The sequence below is a fragment of the Taudactylus pleione genome, unplaced genomic scaffold (genome assembly GCF_031769625.1).
Source record: "Taudactylus pleione unplaced genomic scaffold, aTauple2 ptg000541l, whole genome shotgun sequence".
NCBI lineage: Eukaryota > Metazoa > Chordata > Amphibia > Anura > Myobatrachidae > Taudactylus > Taudactylus pleione.
Window position 1 is genome coordinate 4,935,182 of NW_028284943.1, and position 19,573 is coordinate 4,954,754.

Here is a 19,573-nt window from a genome sequence, read left to right on the forward strand (position 1 = left end):
GGTCATTTGTAAATTAACGGGATATTTTATCAATGACCTGGTCACCCCTGTGTCTACAAGGAAAGGATATTCAGTACCAGCTACATCAACCATCATGACCGGTTCTTCCGTAGTACTTCCCATTAACCTGACTATCTGTAGACTACAGGTATGACCTGACCCCTAGTGTTGGCTACCATTCTCCAATAAAGCATTAACGGCCACAATTGGAGCTGGTGCCTGCTGGACATTTGCTGTTCTCTCTGCATATCCCTTATGGGGATATCCAGGTACTCTCTGGTTTGGGGGTCCTACCCTTTTTACTCTGCAGTTTTTAATTAAATGTCCTGGTTGGTTACAATTAAAACAGATTTGTGATTCGGATGAAGACACGGGTTATTGTGAGGTTTGAGCAGGGGGGAAAGGTGGTGGATATGGGTAGGGATATGGAGGATAAGGGTATTGTGGGGGATATGAAGTTTGTGAGTAGTGTGGGACCAGTGGTTGTGTAGGGTTAGTAGAATAGAGCTGTGTTTGCTGTTGCATGGGATTAGTGAGGGCATATAACTGTTCAGGTGTAGGTGTGTGTGTACATGCAAGTGTGTCTGTTGGCTGTGATGTTACCGTCATTCTTTTCAGAGCTTGAATACTGACAGCCATTAGTTTTTTGCTCTGGGTCTCTCTCTTCTTTTAGATGGTCTTATCATGTTCTATGGCAGATTCTATGAGTGTATCTATTGTGACTCCCCTCCAGCCAGGTTGTGAGGTCTGAAACCGAGTCTTTAAGTTTTCCTTAAGACCGTCCATGAGTACCGTGACTATCGTTCCCCTGTGGTGAGTGCTATCTTTAATATCTTCTATCCCAGTGTACTGGGTGATAGCCTGCAGAGCCCGGTCGCAATACTATTCTGCAGATTCACTCTCCTTTTGCTTTATGGTGAAAATTTTGTTCCAGTTAACTACCACCGGAAAATATATACCCAATTGAGTTACAATGCTGGAAATGTTACTTTGGTTTACTTGGTCTGTTAAGGGAACGTCACCATCCAATACACAATTTTGTCACGTCGGTATTGCGTGGTAGACAGGCCCTTAACACCACCCACCAATCTTTATTAGTTGGCTCATGAGAACTACCCAAATTCCTCAAAAATCTTTGACATTTGGCTAGTTCCTTTTTGGGATCGGGGAAATAATTTATGATGGAATTTAGTTCTGCTCTTGTCCAAGGACAATGCATTACCACTTCCCTGGTGGGCACTACACCATTCGCATCTGCATTTCCATTCGGAACAGTTATTGTCCGAATGGGATGCGAACCGGTAGCGCTGCTACCTTTGACCTTATTACCTGGCTGGGGGTTTAATCTGTTGCTGCTACGTATGATATTAACAACTTCCTCTACGGGTGCAGAGGGTGTTAGCACTTCCCTTGCTGTTACTGATGGAGATAGCGGCACCACTCGTGATTGTCGTGGAGTAGCATCTATCATTTGTACAGCATGGGAAATGGCAGACATTACAATAGGCTCATCATCCACATCGTGAACATTTTCTTTATGGTTGCTTAAGAGAGGGTACAAATTGCTTGTTACATTTTTATGGGTATTTTTGATAACTGTACTTGCACCTCCATCCACATAAGGTGGGGGTGGTGCGCATGAACTGCTGACAATACCTTCCGCAACGCAACCTTGCTGCACGTGCGCGCCATTTTGCAGCTCGCCCGCGTTGCAATTCAGCATCATGGATGTATTCTCTGGCAATGCGCTCGCAACGCTATTTTGCGTCGCTTGCGCATTTTTAAGCCACGCATTCCCTTCATGCTGCCACAACTTTAAACATTCATAATATTTGAACTTTTCTCTCGGGAGCGCATCAGACTGATGTGATCCCGAACATTATCTAATACATCTTTATCAAAACGACCAATTCTGGGAAACGGTCTAACACTCTTCATCGTCATCTTAAACCATATATCACAATACCTTATTGCATAAGTACTGTACTTAGTATACATAATACGACGGGCCGATCCAAGCGGCGCTTCCATTAGCAGCACATCATTGTCTAACATCTCTATTGTTTGCGTGGCTCCCATTCTGAGACAACTCCTACATTTTTCAATAAAGATTTAAACTGGTGAAAGACAGTCAAGATATTTTCACTTACCTGCGAACGTCTTGGAAAAAAGGCATATTCGCAAACCTTATGGAGGACCTCTAGACGCTTCCACTCACCTACGGAAATAAAGTCCGCTTCCGCTCAGCAATCCTTTTTTGACTACTTCTCAACTGCTAGGGGGCAGCAAAGTACCCTTTGTGTTCCAGTTGATTTCGTCCACTCTCCCACCAGCTCACAATCACAATCTAGCCAAGATTATGTGGTTCAATTATAGTGTTCAAATAAGCCTAACAGATCACACACATTGATTACTGAACGCTATAATCACGCTGTGGGCCGAACCCTAACAAAAATAACAAACCATACACCTGCTTTGTGTAATGTAAATGGTAAGCTGCTACCGAGTCACTAGGCCAACTCCTAGCAATTAAGGGTCCTACGATACCCTTAACATTTAGGTCCCGTGTTACACCCTAAACAAACACTCACAGTTACACACTTTTTTCCTGCGCAGAAAAATACACGTTAACCCAGATATTTAGCAACAATTGATAATGTAAACTCAATGGCTTTATTTAAACATGTGACAGCACAACCGGAAATACGTATACGCTATTGTGCGACCAGTCGCATACACAATAATGCGACTAACACACAACCGTATGACAACCTTTAGCTGCGTACACAAAAGTGCGTCTTTACTGTGCGCAAAACTGCAACTCACCACGTGTTCAGTACTGCGGCACCCCTTTAAATGTTAGATACTATCAACAAAGGAAAACAAACTTTTTCCTCTCTTGTCCCTGGATTCTAGTCAGCGTCCCTGGCTCACACGAAAATGGGTAGCGATCTCTCAGCACCGAGCGGTTGCAGGTAAACCCTGCATGTGGCCACTCCACCCTTTGGTGAGATATCGATAACCGTATGTGCCGTGTGAGTGGGTAAGTGACTTCACTACGAGCCCCCAACTAATGATACTGCCTATACCTTCTGATATCCTGCCTATAAACCTCTAAGGATGACACTATTTTGCGTACGCAGTTATACAGTAAATAAAGACTCCAGACCTAGAACCTGTGGTTCCAAAGCACAAAGTATTATTCAAGTAAAAGTACAGTCACTTACATGCTAGTTATAAGTACAATTTAGCGCAAAGGAATTTTGCAGACCCAAGTACAGTTATACATACGCAGTGCTCTGGACCAGATGTAGGCATCAGCAAGAAACCCCTCGTCAATCAGTATTCAGCACGAAGACTAGAAACCCAGGGTCAGAGCACACATATTTATACCCCCCCAGAAATAGACAACACAATAGAGAAGTTTGTTGCTAATACCATTGGTCCTAAAGGAGAGGGCATATGTTACAAGGAATCTAACAGGTTGGTTCAAATAGACGCAGTCCAGCCTCTAACAACTGGTGGTCTCTGGTTTCCCACCTCATGCAAATCCTAACAGTTGGTCATATAATGTCCCTTTTTTTTGCTTGAAGTCTCTGCGGTCCATAAGTTGAGAATGCCTGTTGTGATCTCTACGTCGATGTTACCGGAATACTGTTGAGAGAGTACGCATCAGTACAATACCAAACATGGCTTACTTATCACATATAAAACCTTAGTTACAAAATAATCTTTATTTCAGAGCAATTATAGTAAATGTGCATACTTGAATCTTATACCTTAAAGCTTATGGAACCTTGTATGTGAATATGTAATGTGTCAGTATGTGGGGTTTGATGTAAAGACGCTTGTTAACTTGGGGCAGATGCGTGTGCATGAAGCTAATATTCAGTGTTTTTCATACAGGATCTTATGTATTCGCTAATATGCAACTAGTTAACTGCGCAATTATGCGTAATAATGTGTGTATGAGAAATGGTGTAAGATGCAATCGCATGATGCTAATAGTAATATCGCCACATGTACTTTAGTGTGAGTTTATCCAAAATGGCGCTTGGGTGGCCATTCGCAAAATGGCATCTTGCGATCTCATTTCCAAGATGGCGTCTTGCAGCCAGTCGCAAGATGGCGTCGCTGTGATCCAATTTGAAACTGATCTTGTCTCAGCCAATTATCCAGCTTCGACACCAGGTATATATATTGGATGTTTTTCCATGTAACCCAAAAATACAGAACAGTTTTATGTTTACATTGTAATTTAGATTTGAGTTTGGACACGTCCCTCTCAAACCTAAGGGGTTTATTTACAAAGTGTAAGGTTGTAAAACCCCACACTTCTGTACGTGTTTATGCTCGATATTTAAAAGGTCAATGCTTTTACTAGCCGTGTCTTGTTAGTAAAAGCACTGCTCTTTTAAATATCGGGCATATACATAAATAGAAGGGTTGGGTTTTACACCCAACATTTTGTAAATAAACCCTTAAATCTTTCTGCACATTTTAAATCTGCCCTGTCACACATCAGGGTACAAGTCCCTGTTACCGGGTCCAGTGCTGTGGTCTCACAATCATCCATGTCCCACCTGGCCATTTGTGGCATCCCTAAGGGCTGTGCTGCCAGTCTGCATGAGTGGTTGACGTTTCACTCCTGGCAGTTTCAATTGTTCTGAAGCATGGGTGCCTCCATCTTGGATGTGATCACATGGCCTGCTCCCAGCAACTGCAGTCACATGTTCGGCTCAGCCTATCAGCACTCTCTGCCCCCTATTTAAACCAGGAACTGCTGATCACACATTGCTAGAACAACGTCTCTCTATAGAGATCAGTATTCTGACTCCTGGTTCCATTGAATCCTGCATCTGATCCAGTCATCAGTCTCCAGTATAGCTAACAGCATTCTGTGCCTGTTCCAGTTTCAAGTCTCCAGCATTTGCTAAAGAGCATTATGCATATTATGTTCCAATTACCAGCTCCAGTAATTGCTATCTACCTGCTCAGTATTGTTTTAATTCTCAGCTCCAACACCTGCTGCAGCCTGCCTTTATTGTGGACAGCACGCAGTCCAACATCACCTGCAGTTTGCTACCATTGTGCTTAGCATTTAGGGCCTGATTCAGACCCGCTCGCTAGGATGCGTTCGCATGTAGCCTGCCGATGTTTGCAATCTGCGCATGCGCAGGGCCGGCCCAAGCCCAATTTTTTAGGTAAGCAAATATTTGTTTTGGTGCCCTTAGGGGTACTGCTGTGCACGCCAGAGGCGCGCGTCCGAAAAATATAAAGGGGCGTGGTCTTGTGGGAAAAGTCCGTACACATACCTAAAGCATGTTCACATATGTACCCCCCCTCCATGCATTGTATTATCCTCTCATATGTCTCAAATTGTCTTCTACCCCACCATACCTTGTATTGTACCCCCCCTGCCTTTTATTGTTGTCTCCCCCTCTGTTTTCTATTGTCCTCTACCCCCCTCCATGCCTTGCGTTGTGTCCCCCATGCAGGGGCGGATTGGGATGGAAAACCAGCCCAGGAAATTTCTGAAAGCAGCCTTAATGGAGGCGGGGTTTGTTGAGGGGGCGTGGTCAGTAGAGGGGGCATTGGAATACTCCTTCCTCATAAGGCCTGATTCTGAGTTGGCGGCAGTCGTGCTGATCCTTGTGTGTTTTGCTGCAGCGGCATCTGCGACCTTATGCTAGTGCTAGTGCTGCTACAAAGCCCTTCCCTGGTTGTCATCTGTGTGTCTGAATGTGCAAGAACTGAGACGCCCACTGTCAGTGTCTACAGACTCTGGGCCTGATGCAGAGGCGCTCGTCAGCGGCCGCTCGTTCGCTCCGAGCGATGTTCGCACAACTGCGCATGCGTATGGGTCGTAATACGCATGCACAAACCAGTCATTGCGGTCGGAAATTGTGTGCTTGCAAAATAGCGAAAGCCTGCTAATTTGAGTGACAGAATAAGGCGTTTGTGGGTGGTAACAGGGGAAGGTGCTTGAAAACGGGGAGTGGTGATCCGAACGCAGGCGTGCCAAACGGTCAAAATGGGCGTTTTAAGGGTGTGCACAATTAACAAAGCAGCGTCATCGACCACGTCACTTGGTTGTCTTTTAGCCTGAACTGCTCGCATGATTGCGGTTGGAAAATCCAACCACAAGCACTGCGAGCAGTTCATACGCCTTTCGATGTACTCGATTAATCTAATAAATAGCGGAGATTACGTAGGATGCGAGCGGCCAGGGGGCGTTTTATAAAAAATAGCGAGCGCATGTTTCGTTCGCTCGTTCAGACATAGAGGTGTCAACAGACCGCAAAGAGCGAGCGCTCTATTTAAATATCCAGCCCCTTTTTCTGAACGAGCGAGCGCAAATAGCGTCCGGCTCTGAATCAGGCCCAATGTCATTATGCTTTGTGCATATTTATACTAGGGGTGAGCGGGTTCGGATTTCTGAAATCCGAACCCCCCCGAGCCCCCCCGATCCGAGTCCGATCCGAATCAGGCTCGACTTTTCCCGCCTGACTCGGATCTGAAATCGAGGCAAAACGTCATCATCCCGCCTTCCGAGTCTCGCGGGTTTTGGATCCTATATAAGGTACCCACGTCGGCGCCATTTTCTCACTCGGCTGTGGACAGTGAAGAGGGAGGGTGGGAGTTAGGGCTGTGTAGTGTAGTGTAGTGTAGTGCTGCTGTTGTCCACTACTTCAAAGTCCATAGGGGCTGGCTGTGTTGTGCTGTGCTGCTGTTGTTAATAGGGGCTGTGTCCACTACTTCAAAGTCCATAGGGGCTGGCTGGACTGTGTTGTGCAGTCAGTTCTCCATAGGGGCTGTGTCCACTCCAAAGTCCTGTGCAGTGTCCCAGTCCTAAAGGAGTGCTGCAGTGTTGTCCAGGGGGTGCTCTGTCCATCAGGGGTGCTCCCCCCAAGTGCTAAAAAAATAATATATTTTCTGTGTTTGTGAATTGTGTGCGCAGTAGCCGCACGTGCATCAACAAAGTAGTGCCAAGCGTGCGCCTGTGTCATAAGTAAAGGGCCGGCTGGCTTGACCGTTAAGGGTGCTGTAACCCCCGAAAGTACACTCCAGTCCAAACCAAAAAAAAAATTATTTTCTGTGTTTGTGAATTGTGTGCGCAGTAGCCGCACGTGCATCAACAAAGTAGTGCCAAGCGTGCGCCTGTGTCATAAGTAAAGGGCCGGCTGGCTTGACCGTTAAGGGTGCTGTAACCCCCGAAAGTACACTCCAGTCCAAACCAAAAAAAAAATTATTTTCTGTGTTTGTGAATTGTGTGCGCAGTAGCCGCACGTGCATCAACAAAGTAGTGCCAAGCGTGCGCCTGTGTCATAAGTAAAGGGCCGGCTGGCTTGACCGTTAAGGGTGCTGTAACCCCCGAAAGTACACTCCAGTCCAAACCAAAAAAAAAATTATTTTCTGTGTTTGTGAATTGTGTGCGCAGTAGCCGCACGTGCATCAACAAAGTAGTGCCAAGCGTGCGCCTGTGTCATAAGTAAAGGGCCGGCTGGCTTGACCGTTAAGGGTGCTGTAACCCCCGAAAGTACACTCCAGTCCAAACCAAAAAAAAAATTATTTTCTGTGTTTGTGAATTGTGTGCGCAGTAGCCGCACGTGCATCAACAAAGTAGTGCCAAGCATGCGCCTGTGTCATAAGTAAAGGGCCGGCTGGCTTGACCGTTAAGGGTGCTGTAACCCCCGAAAGTACACTCCAGTCCAAACCAAAAAAAAAATTATTTTCTGTGTTTGTGAATTGTGTGCGCAGTAGCCGCACGTGCATCAACAAAGTAGTGCCAAGCGTGCGCCTGTGTCATAAGTAAAGGGCCGGCTGGCTTGACCGTTAAGGGTGCTGTAACCCCCGAAAGTACACTCCAGTCCAAACCAAAAAAAAAATTATTTTCTGTGTTTGTGAATTGTGTGCGCAGTAGCCGCACGTGCATCAACAAAGTAGTGCCAAGCGTGCGCCTGTGTCATAAGTAAAGGGCCGGCTGGCTTGACCGTTAAGGGTGCTGTAACCCCCGAAAGTACACTCCAGTCCAAACCAAAAAAAAAATTATTTTCTGTGTTTGTGAATTGTGTGCGCAGTAGCCGCACGTGCATCAACAAAGTAGTGCCAAGCATGCGCCTGTGTCATAAGTAAAGGGCCGGCTGGCTTGACCGTTAAGGGTGCTGTAACCCCCGAAAGTACACTCCAGTCCAAACCAAAAAAAAAATTATTTTCTGTGTTTGTGAATTGTGTGCGCAGTAGCCGCACGTGCATCAACAAAGTAGTGCCAAGCGTGCGCCTGTGTCATAAGTAAAGGGCCGGCTGGCTTGACCGTTAAAGGGTGCTGTAACCCCGAAAGTACACTCCAGTCCAAACCTAAAAAAAAAATATTTTCTGTTTGTGAATTGTGTGCGCAGTAGCCGCACGTGCATCAACAAAGTAGTGCCAAGCGTGCGCCTGTGTCATAAGTAAAGGGCCGGCTGGCTTGACCGTTAAGGGTGCTGTAACCCCCGAAAGTACACTCCAGTCCAAACCAAAAAAAAAATTATTTTCTGTGTTTGTGAATTGTGTGCGCAGTAGCCGCACGTGCATCAACAAAGTAGTGCGAAGCGTGCGCCTGTGTCATAAGTAAAGGGCCGGCTGGCTTGACCGTTAAGGGTGCTGTAACCCCCGAAAGTACACTCCAGTCCAAACCAAAAAAAAAATTATTTTCTGTGTTTGTGAATTGTGTGCGCAGTAGCCGCACGTGCATCAACAAAGTAGTGCCAAGCGTGCGCCTGTGTCATAAGTAAAGGGCCGGCTGGCTTGACCGTTAAGGGTGCTGTAACCCCCGAAAGTACACTCCAGTCCAAACCAAAAAAAAAATTATTTTCTGTGTTTGTGAATTGTGTGCACTGTGGCTGCACGTGCATCAACAAAGGAGCAGCGCCAAGCGTGCGCCTGTGTCCCATAAGTAAAGAGCCGGCTGGCTCATTTCTTAAAGGGTGGTGTAACCCACAAAGTGCACTACTCTCCAGCAAAAATAAAATAATATTTTCTGTGTTTGTGTGCGCTTTAGCCGCACGTATATATATCAATATAACATAAATGGAGGACCAAACTTTCTCCGATAAAAATAAAATAGGGAAAGATCAAGAACCTCTTCCTCCTAGTGCTGTTGCTGCTGCTGGGAGTTGTTCATCATCCCAGAGAGGAAGTAGGAACATCACTACTTTTACTAAACAATTGACCCTCCAACAGTCCCTAGCGATGAGGATGAAGTACGACAGCAGTCATCCTGAAGCAAAACGTATAACTGAGGCCTTGACTGCTATGTTGGTGTTAGACGTGCGTCCGGTATCCGACATTAGTGCAGTGGGATTTAGACAATTGATGGAGTTAGTGTGTCCTCGGTTCCAAATCCCGTCTAGATTCCACCTGCATCCTCAAAGCAGCAGCGACAAGCGTGCGTCTGTCTGTTAAAGGGTGGTGACACCCTCAAAGTGTGCTACACAAACAATTAAAATATTGTTCTTTTTTTTTCTGTCTTTGTGAATTGTGTGGGCTGTAGCCGCACCTGCATCCTTAAAGCAGCAGCGACAAGCGTGCGTCTGTCTGTTAAAGGGTGGTGACACCCTCAAAGTGTGCTACACAAACAATTAAAATATTGTTCTTTTTTCTGTCTTTGTGAATTGTGTGGGCTGTAGCCGCACCTGCATCCTTAAAGCAGCAGCGACAAGCGTGCGTCTGTCTGTTAAAGGGTGGTGACACCCTCAAAGTGTGCTACACAAACAATTAAAATATTGTTCTTTTTTCTGTCTTTGTGAATTGTGTGGGCTGTAGCCGCACCTGCATCCTTAAAGCAGCAGCGACAAGCGTGCATCTGTCTGTTAAAGGGTGGTGACACCCTCAAAGTGTGCTACACAAACAATTAAAATATTGTTCTTTTTTCTGTCTTTGTGAATTGTGTGGGCTGTAGCCGCACCTGCATCCTTAAAGCAGCAGCGACAAGCGTGCGTCTGTCTGTTAAAGGGTGGTGACACCCTCAAAGTGTGCTACACAAACAATTAAAATATTGTTCTTTTATTTTTGGTCTTTGTGAAATGTGTGGGCTGTAGCCGCACCTGCATCCTTAAAGCAGCAGCAACAAGCGTGCGTCTGTCTGTTAAAGGGTGGTGACACCCTCAAAGTGTTCTACACAAACAATTAAAATATTGTTCTTTTGTTTTCGGTCTTTGTGAAATGTGTGGGCTGTAGCCGCACCTGCATCCTTAAAGCAGCAGCGACAAGCGTGCGTCTGTCTGTTAAAGGGTGGTGTAACTCTCAAAGTGTTCCAAAAAATAAAAAACTATTTTTTTAATGTGTTTGTGACTTGTGTGCGATGTAGCCACACTTGCATCCTCAAAGCAGCAGCGACAAGCGTGCGTCTGTCTGTTAAAGGGTGGTGACACCCTCAAAGTGTGCTACAGAAACAATTAAAATATTGTTCTTTTTTTTTCTGTCTATGTGAATTGTGTGGGCTGTAGCCGCACCTGCATCCTTAAAGCAGCAGCGACAAGTGTGCGTCTGTCTGTTAAAGGGTGGTGACACCTCAAAGTGTTCTACACAAACAATTAAAATATTCTTCTTCTTTTTTCTGTCTTTGTGAATTGTGTGGGCTGTAGCCGCACTTGCATCCTCAAAGCAGCAGCGACAAGCGTGCGTCTGTCTGTTAAAGGGTGGTGTAACCCTCAAAGTGTGCTCCACAAACAATAAAAATATTCTTTTTTTTTTTCTGTCTTTGTGAATTGTGTGGGCTGTAGCCGCACTTGAATCCTCAAAGCAGCAGCGACAAGCGTGCGTCTGTCTGTTAAAGGATTACATCGGTGACAGCATCCAAGTAGGCATGTCAGACAGTCCGTACCTGTACTGGCAGGAAAAAGAAGCAATTTGGAGGTCCCTGTACAAACTGGCTCTATTTTACCTGAGTTGCCCCCCCTCCAGTGTGTACTCCGAAAGAGTGTTTAGTGCAGCCGGGAACCTTGTCAGCGAAAGGCGTAGGAGGTTGCTTCCACAAAATGTGGAGAAGATGATGTTCATAAAATGAATTATCAACTCTTCCAGGGAGACCAGCCTCCAGAACGTACAGAGGGACCTGTGGTTCCAGCAGGGACGAATTAATACTCTGTGAGGATGAGGATGTACACACTGAAGAGGGTGAGGAATCGGTGGATGAGGAGGATGAGGATGACATCTTGCCTCCGTAGAGCCAGTTTGTGCAGGGACACATTAATTGCCAGCTTGTTTTGTGGGGGCCCAAACGAACCAATCATTTCAGCCACAGTTGTGTGGCAGACCCTGGCGCTGAAATGATTGATTTGTTAAAGTGTGCATGTCCTGTTTATACAACATAAGGGTGGGTGGGAGGGCCCAAGGACAATTCCATCTTGCACTTCTTTTTTTTCTTTGCATTATGTACAGTTTGGGGCCTAGTTTTTCTAACTGCCATCCTGTCTGCCACTGCAGTGTCACTCCTAGATGGGTCACGTGTTTGTGCCGCCCACTCGTGTCGCTTAGCATAGTCATCCAGCTACCTCGGTGCAACCTTTTGGACATGAAAACACTATTGTGAGGTGTTCAGAATAGACTGGAAATGAGTGGAAATTAAGGTTATTGAGGTTAATAATAGCATAGGAGCAGAGAAACCAACAAATTCTGTGATTTTAGCTGTTTTTATGCTTTTTTAAAAAAAAAATACAGATCCAAAACACAAAACCCAGAACCCAAAACACGGAAGGGTGGTTTTGGCAAAACCAATCCAGATCCAAAACACGAAGAAAGATCCAGATCCAAAACCAAAACACAAAACACGAAAAGTGGCCGGTGCACACCCCTAATTTATACGCCACCATAGGTCGCACCATTAAACTTGCATAAGCCCTATGCTAAATGCAGATCATCTGTCTTCATATGGTCTCCATTTCAGTGATCCGGTGTCTCTGTACGCAACCACTTTCAGCAACACACCCATGTCACTCCAATAATGCCCATACTATGCCACATCTGCGTCCGAACGGACCCCGATAATTAACATTCTAACTAGCCGTGGGAGCTGGAGCAATTCATCATTGCTCCGGCATGGAGACAGCAGATGCGAAAATCAGCTGACTCCGCGAGCGGCTTCACTGCTCCTTTCTTAGCAGTGACACTAGTGCCCTGACGTCCGGTGGAGCTCTGATTCAGCAGAGAAGGGAAATACAATCGCAACTGCGTTCTCTCACGGATTACAGATGCTAAAATATGCTAATGCCTTCCAAAGCATACCCGAGCATAGGGATGCCCACTGCTGCTTTCTTATATCCGTCCCACGATGTGCAACACCGTAATCATTGGTACCATCGTCGCATATCAGCAAATCATTCAGCATGAAGTCTGCCAACAGCAAACACTGCAGCTGTCCTGACACGCAGAGAGCTCTCATACTCTGAATGCAATCCCTATGGCTAATTTATGCATGCCCATGAAACATCGTTCAGACACTCAGACCCATCTGGGTTTTTCTGACCCTCCCCAATGCTGACCTGTCACTCACTTTGCGAATGGATCCTCTGTGCGAACGTAGCTGTATTGCAATTGCTGTGCATGCGCAGTGTGGCGTTCACGCATGTGCAATAGTAAGCAATTGTTTTTTCTGCATAATTTCACCATTGCGTCCTCTGCTAAATCAAGCCCAGTGAGCATGGTTTTTATCCAACCTTTTACAGGCAATGGCTGAGAAAGTGAGAATAGTACATTAAACTGCACATAAAATATGAATGTAGTGTCAGACATCTCGTCATGGTGTGGAAACTATTACATATACATATTTAAATGTTATTTGTAGAGATGTGCGCCGACCCTCGTGTTTTGGTTTTGGATCTGGATTCCCCTGGTTTTGGATCTGGATTGTTTTGTTTTCGTGTTTTGGTTTTGGTTCTGGATTTTTTTCTTAAAAAAATCATACAAACAGCTAAAATCACATAATTTTGGCCTGTTTTTGTTCCTAAAGTATAATTAACCTCAATAACATTTATTTCCAGTAATTTCCAATCAAGTTTGACCACCTCACAATATTATTTGCTTCATCTAGTTAAGGCCAAAAGGTTGCATCCAGATAGCTGGCTGACTAAACTAAGTGACACAGTGGGCAGCACTAACATGTGGCAGTTCAGCTTCTAATTTCCAACACGGATACAGTGTGTTATACAGTGTGGGTTGGATACACCAATAGTGCACTTACTGTGACAGCAGTGTTGGCATAGCAGGGTTGCTGATGGTGTCCTCAGTACATGGAATGGAAGTGCTGCGGTGCTGGCAGTGTCCTCAGTGAAGGGTACTGGCGATGTCGGCAGTGCGGGGGTGCCGGCGGTGTCTTTAGGGCAGGTTTGCTGGCTGTGTCGGCAGTGCTGGGGTGCCAGCGGTGTCCTCAGTACATGGAATGGCAGTGCTGCGGTGCTGGCAGTGTTCCCAGTGAAGGGTACCGGCGGTGTCGGCAGAGCAGGGTTGCCAGCGGTGTCCTCAGTACAGGTTTGCTGACTGTGTCAACAGTGCAGGGGTGTTCTCAATGCAGGGTGCCGGCGGTGTCGGCAGAGCAGGGGTGCCAGTGGTGTCCTCAGTGCATGTGTGCTGACAGTGTTGGCTGTGCAGGGGTGCTGGTAGTGTCCTCAGTGTGGGAGTGTCGGTAGTGTGGGGTCGCTGATGGTGTCCTCAGTACATGGGGCAGCAGTGCAGGGGTGCCGGCAGTGTCGGCAGCAGCGGTGTCGGCAGCGGGAGATGCTGCCAGTAGGGGTGCCGGCGGTGTCGGCAGTGGGGGGTGACGGCGGAGGATGGCGGGCGCCATCTTCTTCATTTTCAATCGGTTTAACACTGGTGACAGATGGCTCTCTCAGCCAATCAGCGTTAAGCCCGCTCAATACAAAACCTCGCGACTCAATAGCGGGGTCGCAAGGTTTTGCCTCGGGTCAGGGATCACAGCGCCCCGGATCCCCGAAATTCGGGTGTTCAGATCTCTGAGATCCAAACCCGCTCATCTCTAGTTATTTGCTGTTTAATTTTCTACCATACTGCCTTGTCCTCCTGCGAAGAGAGCAGGGAGCCGAGAGAGTCAGTGTGGTGAGGAGGGCATGCAGAGGAGTCACAGGCAGTGAATCAGCCCAAGAGGCAAGAGCCCATTCTGAGCCCGGCTATAGGTTGGCTGGTCCCTGGGGAGAGGCCAGCCAGTGTAAAGCAATGTCTGACCGGCCGGCCCCTGTCCCCGATATGGCTACCGCTGGGTCAATCGCTTTGTGGGAGGCCGCCCGCGGCACACAGGCAGTGCAGGTGTCAGCACCTTCGATCACCTCTCCGTGCTGCTCTGTCTCCCCATCAGTACTCAGTGCTGCTGCCTTGGGTAGTGTCCGGCGGGTGCATATCTGCGCACTGTGGGAGGACCAGTAGAAGGAGGGGATCAGTCCCAGCCATGGCTCTGCATCTAGCGCTGTGACAGCGAAGCTCCATGCAGCGCATACTTGCCCTCAGGGTGCCCATCGGGACCAATGAGTAGTAACTCACTGTCTGTGACTGCCGCAGTGCCCGCCTCAGTCTGGCGCTCTACGCGGCAGAGTACCCGGTGGTGCAAACGCAGGCATGTCTGTGCATCTGAACGCCGTTTCAGGGGCGTGCATAATTAAGATGCAGCATCAGCATACTGTACACATCACATGGCTGATTTTACACACTGCAGCACTCGCAGTGCTTGCGGTAGGGATGGTCAGCCACAAGTGCTGCGTATGGGTCCGATATTACTGGATGTTACTGATTGTTTAATACACTTTTTGAAGAAGACGTGTGTTACTAAGGGAAAGTGGGCATCTTGTGTCAGGCTGGTGGGCATCTAAATACATCGCATAGCAAGACATAGTGGGCGGGCTAATGTTTTGCTAGCGATCGCGGTATTTGCATACTTTGGCTGCTGACAGCTGCGTCGAACGCATCCTAGCGAGCGGGTCTGAATCAGGCTCTTAGTTCCATTATCTCCGGCTGTGTTCCAGCATCCAAGTCCATGATTTCTACAGCCTAATCCAGATTGTGCTATCCATCCGACTCCAGTGTACTACACACTATTGCCATCTCAGGTTATCCTGGTACCTGTTCTGTATCCTATTGCATAACTGTCTCTGCTTATAGCCCTGTTATGAAAGAGGAGAAGCATAATCAGGCCATTTACTGTAGCTTTGTTTACTCTCCAGCACCTCTAGCTAGCCCGATCTGAAACAACAAAACTCCAGTGATGTGACATACCCCACCTACAGCATAACATGGTTTTGTCAAGGTGCAAAGTTACCGGCTCTTTTTTGCTTTGCTCTAAACTCAGAATCAGCCCCTCTATGTCTTATTAAAAATTACAAAGAACTAGTGACTTAAACAATACAGAGAACATTCTACTGACCTTTATATAATACCAAGATCATTCTAGTTCCTTATACTAAAGCAAGTACTGTATCTTAGTGACCATTATACAATACTGAAAGCATTCTAGTGACCACTATTTAATACAGAGTCCATTAAAAAGACAACTTGACAAATGGCCTTGAAATTCTTCTACAGTATGTTGCTGAATACACCTTTAGATTGAAAAACTGACCTATTAAATAACATCTCCCTAAGGTGTAAAAAAAAATCCACTGTTGTTTCACAAATGAGGAAAATCACAATTATAATATAGAATGAAAAAAAAAAATAAAAGGTTGAGTGCATGCTTTGTAATACACAGCACCAGATCTTTTTGGTAATACTAATATTATTATTATTATTATTACTAATACTATTATTTATTTATTTATAGCACACCACAAAGGGTCCACAGTGCCTTAAGGTCTCTACACACGGAACAATATCGTTAACGATCCGACTCATCGGAGCAACCAAACGGCAATATCATTCTGTGTGTATGCACGATATTGTGCATTGCGTGCTCCCCTGGGGTCGTCAGTCGCTTCGCATGATCTTTCTGCATGTTCAAAAGATCAAGCTAAGCGACTGATGATCCCATGCAGTGCTATTTGGGGGGTTGACATAATGGGTGGTTGGGCACCGGATCACCCCTTGTATAGGGATCGCCTCATATGGGATCATCAGTTGCTTAGCCTGGGATCGTCGGTCGCATTGGTGCCTACACATCGTATCACCTTTACAGACTGCATGTACAGATGTAGTGCAAACAATTAGGATATATAGTGCTTATATAACAATACAGTCGAGATAAAAAACAAACAATTACACACTGGCTACTTGTTGATGAGTGCAGCAGACAGGTTCAGGGCTACTTAAAGCATGGGGAGACAATAGCAACAGTGACATCTTTAATTTGAATAACAGCAACTGGACTGTGGGTGCTCCTTCCAGCACTTGCAGAGGATGTGCAAATGGTGGAAGGAGCCACCTCTTCCCGTCCATTGTTGGGAAGGTCAGGCATCGCAACCGCCGACACACTTGGACTCTCCTTGGGGATTTGTGATATCTTCTTAGAAAGCACAGTTCTTTGCTGTGCTTTTGCCAGCTTAACTCTTTTAATTTTTCTATGGGGAGGAGAGCTTCCATCGTCATTTAAAGATGAACAACTAGTCATGAACATAGACCAGGACCTTAGACGTTCTTTGCCACTCCGTATCGCATATTGACAAGTTTACATTTATCCTCAGATGATTTAAATACATTTTTTTGGGTCATTTTACTAAACTTTGGCTTTTTGGATTTTACATGCCCTCTACTATGACATTGGGCATCGGCCTTGGCAGACAACGTTGATGGCATTTCATCATTTGTGACATGACTAGTGACAGCAGCTTTAGCACTAGGAGGAAGTGGTTCTTGATCTTTCCCTATTTTATCATTCCAGCATCTCAGAAACGCCAGCTCGTTACAAGGCAGGCTACGCTGTGTATCACCGGTTTCAGTAAGAGGCACACCGCTGACAACCTCTTAGAGAAACTGAGGGAAATCATCGCCCAATGGCTTAGCCCACTTAGACTCTCCTGGGGATTTGTGATATCTGACAACGCCACCAATATTGTGCGGGCATTATATCTGGGCAAATTCCAACATGTCCCATGTTTTGCTCACACAAAAAATTTCGGCCCACTCTCACCATTCAGCAGCTGCGTTCCGAAGACTGGAGTGATAGCAAACACTCTTGAACCTGCCCTGCCATCACCTGAAGCAAAAGGTTGTAACGTGGTGGAACTCAACCCTCTATATGCTTCAGAGGATGGAGGAGCAGCAAAAGGCCATTCAAGCCTATACATCCATCTATGACATAGGCAAAGGAGGGGGTATGCTCCTGACTCAAGTGCAGTGGAGAATGATTTCCGTGTTGTGCAACGTTCTCAAGCCCTTTGAACTTGCCATATGTGAAGTCAGTTCAGACACTGCCAGCTTGAGTCAGGTCATTCCCTTCATCAGGCTTTTGCAGAAGCAGCTGGAAAATTTGAAGGAGGAGCTAAGACGGAGCAATTCCTCTCAGTATGTGGGACTTGTGGATGAAGCCCTTCATTCGCTTTGCCAGGATTTGAGGGTGGTCAATCTGTTGTAATCACACCACTACATTTTGGCCACCATGCTCGATCCTAAGTTTAAAGCAAAACATGTCTCTTTTCCGGCAGACACAAGCCTGCAGCGGTGCAAAGGCCTGCTGGTGAAAACACTGTCAGCTGAAGCGGAACATGACATGGCATGAGCTCCTTCTTCATTTTATCCCACAACTAGGGCTGCCAGGAAACAACTTAGATATCCTAACCAACCCGCTGGTGGTGATGCAGGGCAGGCAGTACCAAGTTTGGACATCTGGTCCAGACTGAAGGACCTGCCAACAATTTCTGACATGTCTACTGTCACTGCATATGATGCTGTCACCATTGAAAGAATGGTGGAGGATTACATCAGTGACAGCATTCAAGTAGGCATGTTCGACAGTCCGTACCTGTACAGGCACGAAAAAGAGTCAATTTGGAGGCCCCTGTACAAGCTGGCTCTATTTTACCTTAGTAGCCCCCCTGCTGTGTGTACTCCGAAAGAGTTTTTAGTGCAGCCGGGAACCTTGTCAGCGAAAGGTGTAGGAGGTTGTTTCCAAAAAATGTGGAGAAGATGATGTTCATCAAAATTAATTATCAATTCTTTCGGGAAGACAAGGCTCCAGAAGGTACAGCTGGACCTGTGGTGGTGGATTCCAGCGGGGAGGAATTAATACTCTGTGAGGATGAGGATGTACACAACACTGAAGAAGGTGAGGAATCGGTGGATGAGGATGAGGACGACATCTTGCCTCTGTAGAGCCAGTTTGTGCAGGGACATATTAATTGCCAGCTTGTTTTGTGGGGGCCCAAACAAATCAATAATTTCAGCCACAGCCATGTGGCAGACCCTGGCACTGAAATGATTGGTTTGTTAAAGTGTGCATATCCTGTTTATACAACATAAGGTTGGGTGGGAGGGCCCAAGGACAATTCCACCTTGCACCGCTTTTTTTCTTTGCATTATGTACTCTTTGGGGCCTAGTTTTTCAAACTGCCATCCTGTCTGCCTCTGCAGTGCCACTCCTAGATGGGCCACGTGTTTGTGCCGCCCACTTGTGTTGCTTAGCATAGTCATACAGCTACCTCGGGGCAACCTTTTGGCCTTAAAACAATATTGTGAGGTGTGAGGAGTTCAGAAGAGACTGGAAATGAGTGGAAATGAATGTTTTTGAGGTTAATAATAGTGTAGGAACAAAAAAAACAAATTCTGTGATTTTAGCTGTTTTTATGCTTATTTCTAAAAAAATACAGATCCAAAACCAAAACCCTGAAGAGTGGTTTTGGCAAAAACCAATCCAGATCAAAACACGAAGAAAGATCCAAAACCAAAACACAAAACATGAAAAGTGGCTGGTGCTTACCCCTAATAATTACATTTGCAAACTGTTAAGCCAGTTAAGGAAGTTGAGATAAACTGTAAACATACTTAGTTTACCATCATGTTCAACTACCGAGTTTCCATATTGATTACTTTTGGACACTTAAGCCTGACCTTCAAATTAATACTTGCTGCAGAACACAGTAGGATGCTAACAGGCAGAAGTCTTTGTAAAGCTATGTGACAAGTCATATAGAGGTAACAATAGCAGCTTGATATCAAATGTTTTACATAAAAAATATTACTTCTGATGCAGCTAAAAATCTCTAAAATAACAGAAATACAGTATGTAGCAAGATTATGCTTCCAACTACTGCAAGTGGTCCATAGCACTATGGGAAATGGAGGAACTGAGTATCTAGGTGCTCACCTCTCTCTATACAGAGATGTTTAGTATCATTCTAGAGATTCATTTATGAGAAATAAATTGGGTATACAATTTTTCCAATGTATGATAAATCAGAGAAGGTATATAATTTTCTACATGACAGCGCCCTTCACTATATCTTTATAGATCCTTTTTTCTCTACATATAATTTTCTAGGTTTGAGATAGAAACTAGATGGGCTGACCCAGCAACCATAAAACAGTCAGAAATCTGCCAGTTATATTTGAGGATTACACTAATAGTAGCAAGGTATAGGTTTTAAAGGGCTCCATTCAGTAG